The 7,672-nt window shown below is 45.5% G+C and overlaps 1 long non-coding RNA gene across 1 annotated transcript; it reads right to left on the bottom strand.

Annotated features, from left to right (window-relative positions):
- Window positions 1–398: 398 nt before the first annotated feature.
- LOC147999947 (uncharacterized) lies at window positions 399–3,088 on the bottom strand. The gene is made up of 4 exons (XR_015641404.1): window positions 2,881–3,088; window positions 2,464–2,743; window positions 2,171–2,365; window positions 399–1,172 (listed from the first exon to the last, which is right to left on the bottom strand). It is a non-coding gene; the product is annotated as an uncharacterized LOC147999947 (long non-coding RNA).
- Window positions 3,089–7,672: the final 4,584 nt, after the last annotated feature.

The raw sequence follows: 7,672 nt of genomic DNA, 5'->3' as shown, positions 1-7,672 counted from the left end.
GATTCTCAGCCCCTCTCAGACACTGCTGGCTAGAAATGTTCCTCTCCTGAGGAGCAGCGCTGTGGGCGGGAGCCACTTGGATCAGACTCCCACTCATCACTCTACATCTCTGAGCCCCAGCTTTCTTATCCTTGGAATCTAGATGTCCCTTGGTGTTCCAGGAGATGGAGACCCCTCAAAGAGCCCGCCCAGTGAAGGATCCCAATTGTTGACCTCTGAGAAGGCTCTTAAGTCCTCACCGCTCCCTGTGATTGTCTTAAAGTCACACTAGTAATGCAGTCCTTGCTCCCATTGTTTGCATTTGGGAACTATAAATGATGCTTTGTGACAGTCTGTGGGTAGGTATCTTAGTCAGGGTTTCTATTCCTGCACAAAACATCATGACCAAGAAGCAAGTTGGGGAGGAAAGGGTTTATTCAGCTTACACTTCCACATTGCTGTTCATCACCAAAGGAAGTTAGAACTGGAACTCACTCAGGGTCAGAACATGGAGGCAGGAGCTGATGCAGAGGCCATGGAGGGATGTTACTTACTGGCTTGCTTCCCTGGCTTGCTTCCCTGGCTTGCTCATCTTGCTTTCTTATAGAACCCAGGACCACCAGCTCAGTGACGGCACCACTCACAGTGGGCTGGGTCCTCCCATTGATCACTAGTTGAGAAAACGCCTTACAGCTGGGTCTCATGGAGGCATTTCCTCAAGGGAGGCTCCTTACTCTGTGATAACTCCAGCTTGTGTCAAGTTGACACACAAAACCAGCCAGAACAGTAGGTTTATTCATTCTGCTTCTTTTGGTTGTGGTGAAGCACACCTCAGTGATATCTCTGGTCCACTCCAATGCACAGCTGTCTTCTGCCTCCTCTTTCCTTCACTCCTCACTTAAGGCTGGTTTCCTGGGACCCCCTTCCCCTGAGAGAACTGAGAGATGCCATAGAAGGGGCTACTCTGACATGGTGGAAGCTCTTAAAAGAAATTTTTGTTAGCATACGAAACAGTGAATTCATTATGACTTTCCCACACATGTTCATATCATACTTTTTCTGGCTTTGTCTTCCCTTCCTCAGTGATTTCAACATCTCTCGATAACATCTTGCTGGTAGCAGCTAATACTGTGGTGTTTGTGGTGACTTCCTTTATTTTCTTTTATTTATTTTTAGAGCCACTAAGAAGAGACCTGCAGAGAAGAAAGAGTCTTACTTCCTGGTCGGTTGATTGACGCGATTGTTTCCGTTTCCACGTGCACTCATAGATAATTACGTTACTCTATGGTTCATACTATGACATCACCATTACTTAATCCTTTGATCAGATTCCCATTGCCCACCTCTGGGAGCCCACTCCGCTGGTTCAGTTAGGAAACATGCATATGTACAGACAGATTACCTACAAATGTCTGTTTACCTACAAATTGTCTATTTTTAAATCTCTCTATATAGCTATCTATCACCTATCTGTCATCTATCTATCCTTCTACCCAACTATCTATCATCTACCGATCTAACTTTGACTATACTTATATATCTAGTGAGCGATCTATCTATCTATCTATCTATCTATCTATCTATCTATCTATCTATCTTTCTATCTTCTACCAATCTATTTTCAACTATATTATATATCTAGTGATCTACCTATCTATCTATCTATCTATCTATCTATCTATCTTTCTATCTATCATCTATCATCTATCTATCTATCTACTATCTATCTATCATCTACCAATCTATTTTCAACTATATTTATATATCTACCTATCTATCTTTCTATCTTTCTATCTATCTATCTATCTATCTATCTATCTATCTATCTATCATCTATCTATCCTCTATCTATCATTTATCTATTATCTACTATCATCTATCTATCTATCTATCTATCTATCTATCTATCTATCTACCTATTTATCTATCATCTGTCATCTACCTGCATGAATAACGCCAGTCTGACCTGCAGGTCCATCTCAGCTTCTCCTTTTCCGTATCTGTAACTGCTTTCTCCGTTGGAGGGCATTTGCCTTTTTATCTACCATTAGTTTTTCATCAAAGAGTAAACTAACTCACTGTTGATCTAAGCCACACAACTCAGACCTTTGCAGCAAAAGCTTCCAAACTCCTCTCTGTTCTGTGTGAGCCCTCAGCTCACTTGCACATGATTCTCTCACAAACCACCTACTCCTCTCAGCTCTCCACTGATCCTCCTGATGGGCAGGCTGGTGGCTTTGTCCCTGCAGAAGGCTGTGGTAGAGTCTGTGGCAGGTTGTGGCATGACTCTGGCCAATGTGGTCAGTCTCTAATAGGGATGTCTTTGGAGGAAGGCTAGTTTTGTCACACATGTTCTGCCTGATGTCCTTAAAGAAGTGTAGGTTGCCTGTTTGAGAAAGGTCACCATAAGGAAGGGAGTTGTCACTAATCTCACAGTTAAGCCCCTACCAGGGAGATCCCCGTGCTCACTGCTTTTCTCCTTACCATATAAGGGAGAAAAGACCTCCATGCTCACTCCATGTTGCTCCTGACCCCATCAGGGAAAATCAATCCCATGCTCCCTCCGTGGTGCTCCTGGCCTCATAAGGGAGATCCCTGTGTTCACTCCATGGTGCTCCCCACCCCATCAGGGAGATCCCTGTGTTCACTCCATGGTGCTCTTTGGACTGCTCTCAATGTGGCTTTCTTCTTTCTGGAGAATTCTTTACTGATGACGATTGTATTCTCTCCTTTCAAAATAATTTGAAAAAAGGAAAGTTCACACCTGTAAAAAAAATTAGGACCAGACCAATGACCTATTAAGTATTATTCTGTTGCTATTCGTAATGTCTACTCTTGTACAGTAAATGGCAGAACAAGATTGATTAATTTCTACAAATCTACAAAGCAAACAACACTTACAACCAGCACAAAATCTCCTCAGTGAGGGGCCGGCTCCGGCGAGAGACTCTAGGGAGAGCCAGAGTCTTGCACAGATGACGTTCTCGAGGTGAGGCTGACAGTCCCTCACTGCAACATGTGGCCAGGTGCTGCTGTAATAAAAGGTGGCAAACATCCAGGAGTGCTCACAGCTGCGTGCCTGAACTTTATTAAATCTCTAACTACCCTTGGCAGGCCCTGACCAGCTTGTAACTCATTCCTGGCTGACACATTCCAGGCCATAATTAGTGCACTCCTAATATGGCCCTTACTTTTTGTTCTCCTGTGGAACAGGCCTGTTCCCGGAGACAAATGCACGTCTCACGGTGTTGGGAGGTTCTGGGAAGCCGCTTCTTCTGGTGTTTGAGTGAAACAGGGTTCTACGGAGGAGGAAGGCAGGTTCAAATTTCTTCTGGTTCTCAAAGAAGCAGCATAGTGAGCCCTGGATTTCGTTCAGTCCCATCAATCTCTCTCTCATAAGATCCTGCTTTCCTTTGACTTGCACATGTGTAGCCAATGGACGACCTCTTTCACTTTATCTCATGTCTCACAGACAAGAGTAGAGGTGGCCTGTCTACCTGGGTATGCGCTGACTATATACTTCTGAGGCACTCTTTCTCTCACTCTATTACTATTGGTGTGACTGGTGTTGTTGCTGGTGTTGCTGTTGTTGTTGGTGGTGGTGGTGGTGGTGTGTGCGTGTGTATGTCTGTCTGTCTGTCTGTGTATGTGTGTGTGTGTGTGTGTGTGTGTGTGTGTGTGTGTACCTGTGTGATATGACCGCCACATGGTGCATGTGGCTGTCAGAGGATATCTTTGTTATCAATTTTTACGTGAGTTCAGGGATGGAATTCGGGTTGTCAGGCATGGATGGCAAGTGTACTACCCACCTATCTATCTCACCAGCAATGACCACCATAGGCAACATCAATAATAATTATTAATAATAATCAGAAGGACAATTGGGCATTTACTAGAGTTGGAGGGTTCCTATCTATGACCCAGGAAGTTAATTCTGTACTCCCTACCCCTGCGCACACTGCCAGGAATAAGTACAAGAAACTTCAGCAAAGGGAGTGAGTTTTAGCCAGGCTAGACTAGAAGCCTAGTGGAGTCCATCTGCAGCCTGGGGAGAGTTTGTGTCCCCTGACATGGAGACAACGGGTTGCAGAATGATGTGCTTGGTGGTGGACCATTCATGGACAGATGGCGGAAACAGGGCTGAGTGTTTTCATTTTTTATAAAAAAGTTTTCATTTTTGTGTAATTTGTGACCTCTGTAGTCAAAGAATTTTGTTGTTAAAAAATAATGGCCACATTTTTGAAATAATAGTCACAGCATTACATGAGTAGGGTATCTTTGAAATAATTTGGTACCATTTTCATTTACTAGAAGAGGAAATCTGGTGCCCAGAGACAGGAAATGATCTGACAGAGAAAGAATCTAATAAAGACTTAAATCAAGTGTGTGTGTGTGTGTGTGTGTGTGTGTGTGTGTGTGTATGAAAGGGAAATAATGGAGTTTCTGGATTTATTTGAAAACACTCAGAGGACACCAGCTTCTCCTGTGTAGTGCCATAGTGAGGGCTCTGGGGCAGTGCAGTGTCATGGTGAGGGCTCTGGGGCAGTGCAGTGTCATGGTGAGGCACTGACTAGTGATGGCATTTACCTCATGAGTTTGGATGCTTAATTCTTAGGATGCTGAGTATAGAAGAGGACGTCGGTTCTGTTTCCTGTTCAGTTTGGTTTTCTGAGAATTGATTTCCAACATCTGCAGGATAGGAACATTTTTTCCAATGATGCAAAATAATATTTCTAAAACATTCATTAAATGTATAACGTGAGCTACTCCATGAGCCACAGCACTCAGTGGCACCAGAATTTGTGATTTAGACTCAAGGACCAGAGACCTAAACTTTCTGCATCAAACCCCCAAAGAGGAGATCTCACAAAGTAGTCTCTGGCTGAACGCCACGTGTGATTCTTGCTCCTGCGAGGGAGAAGCAGAGAACCCTCCTACCCTCCTCACACTAGGAAGGCTGAGGGCACGCCATGCCTTCTCCTGCCTTCATACTCTCTGCTTTTCACATCATGTATGAACCTCAACAGCCCAGGCCAAGAGTCCAGCATCTAGTGCAAGACCTATCCAGAGAAATGCCATGCTGGTCATGAGCTAAGTCTTTGCCTCTGTTGACATTAGCTAACACTTAAAGCAACAGTCTTCAAGGAGTACTTCGTATTGCCAGGGCCAACTGGAAACCTCTCTTCTGTTGAGAGTCAAGGCACGACTTGGAGTAGAGCCTGGTGGTGGGGGACTCACCTTGCATACACGAGGCCTTGGGTTCAACCTCCAGCACTACAAAGCAAAACCTAAGTGGAAGGCAGGCAGGGAAGGGAGTGAGGGGCTGAAAGTCCGGTAGTTTCTGTTATGAGATCTTGCAAATGACAAGAGGCTGGGACTAGATGCTCTCCGTTCAATACTTCTGTGATCTAGAGCTTCATCTTAGACATGGCGAGATGTGGGAGACAATAGCATCACACGGCCTTTTAAAAACGATTTACTTTTAATTATGTATGCATGTGCGTCTGTGTGGGTTTATACATGGGAGTGCAGGTGCCTGCAGAGGCTGGAAGAGGTCATTGCCTTCCCTGGAACTGGAGTTACAGAGCAAGGGTCCTCTGGGAGAGCAAAACACGCTCCCACTCACCGAGCTGGCTCTCCAGCTCCAGTATCATATTCCCTTGGTTCCGATTCACGAGGTGTGAAATTTTAAAATATTTTCATTTGTTTTGTTCTCTGAGTGCTGAGGATTGGCCTACGGCCCCGAGAGGGCTCCACAAACACACTGAACTATACCCTCAGTCCTTTGTTTTGCTGTAATTAGTGCATGACACGCTCGTGTGTGATATGTTTATGGTATAGAGTATAGGGTTTGAGGTCTGTGAAGGACTCGGTGTCCAGTGTGTCTGTCGGTTCCTGTAAGTTGTTTGTGGTAGGAATGAGGACAGCATTTGCTTTTATAGATACTCGGGAATATTCAGTGTCATATTGTCAGCCATGGTCACCCTGCTGTGCGCTACACATCTGTCCCTTCCTAAGATCTGCCTGTCATTTTGTACTCTCTGACCAATCTTTTCCTGTCCCTTCACCCCCTCCCCTCTTCTGGTTCTGACTGCCATTGTTTTTATTCCGTCACTATGAGGTCAACTTCCTCAGATTCCCCCTATGAATAAGATCATACCTTCTTTTTAATTCATCACTTAAAGGAAATGCATCGCTGAATCTTCCAGGGAGTGGTCTCTCTTTCCATTACCCTTCATGCTCCCTAGGCATAGCTGGGAAATCGGGGCCTAGATTCTTAGCAGTGTAAGTTCTGAGGCTGTTTGGCAATAAAGGCCTGAACTGAAGGAGTCAGAAGTTTGGGCTTGAGTCCAGGCCTGCTGCCTTCCAAACAGGTGACCTTGGAGAAGCAAACTGGCCCTTTGTGGTTAAGGCTGAAAAAAAATCGGTTCCGACGATCTCAAACCTCCAGCTTTCAGGCCCCGTATGATATCTTTTACGGAGCCAGGAAGTTATGCACACGTCTGTCTCTCAGTGTAACTCAATCCAGAGGGAGGTCAGCAACAGACAGAAACGACTTCTGTTATCTCCCTTCTATCCCACGAGTCAGCACCAATCCCGTGCCAACTGTGTCCTTCCGTAAAGGATAAAAATCTGATCTACCCGGCTTCACCCGTCCTCATGGAAACACACTGAGCAGGGGAGAAGAGAGAAGGGGGTAGGGAGGGAAGGAGGAAGGGAGGAGGAGAAACAGCAGCGGGAGAGTTTATGCACTCACACTGAGCAAACCAGGCTTGTCTCATTCCCGGGCCCTGGGAACAGCTGCGGTCACAGCTGAACATTCAACTCCACCAAAATGGCGACTTCTCCCAACTCGGGCCCCCCTCATGTGCACCATTGAACTCACCAGCCGCTCACAGGGATAACTGCTCCGAGATAGAGAAATAGACTCGCCGAGTGCCATCTCTAACGCAGACAGGGGTGGGATTCTCCTCGGAGCAAGCTCAACGTGCCTTTCGCTCTCCCCAGCTCTCCGCTGTTTCACTAGTGTGGGCGAAAGCAGAGAGTGTTGGGTGCCTCCCCTTGTCTAATTACTGACCTCAGAGAGCTGATCCAGAAGGGTATCTAAGGATGGGGTTCCCGGAACCCTTGGAAACAAAGAGCGGGATGCAGGTTGGCTTTTGTTTACCTGACTGCTGGGTCAGTGACAAGGTGTTTAGGAACCAGCAGTTTCCTTTTCTTATTTTTAATTTTTTCATTTTTTTCCTTTTGCCTTGGATATTGTCAGGGCTTTAAAAGTTCTTATCCTGTGACTTTCCCTTTTGTAATTAAAAGTGAAATGTAAGACACAAGGGCTTGCACCTATAGATGGCACACCTTGGCTCGAGTTCTTTCTGATGTGTAAATGACTCAAAAAAAAAATGTTCCTACGGACAGAATTTCAGTGGGATGGCTGGGGAGTGTCACACCCTGAGGGTCTGTGGCTGGCCAGGGGAGAGATGAGAGTGTGGTACTGAGCTGGGCTTAGAAAGCTGACTTATTTCACGATAGTGTGCTAAGTTTGTTTTTGCTGTTGTGTGGGGACTGAGGCAGCCATTAGCCTTTGGCTAGAAGCTGAGTGAGGCCAACCTCAGGGACCTTGACCTTCCTTCTATACTCCAAGAGTAAGAACTTGTTCTTACTGCTTTTGACTTCTGCATGACTAGGCTTAAAT

This window comes from Rattus norvegicus, chromosome 17 (assembly GCF_021556685.1).
Source record: "Rattus norvegicus strain SHRSP/BbbUtx chromosome 17, alternate assembly SHRSP_T2T, whole genome shotgun sequence".
In the NCBI taxonomy this organism is placed as follows: Eukaryota; Metazoa; Chordata; class Mammalia; order Rodentia; family Muridae; genus Rattus; species Rattus norvegicus.
Note: the sequence above shows the minus strand (reverse complement) of the source record. Positions and strands in the feature narration are given on the sequence as shown.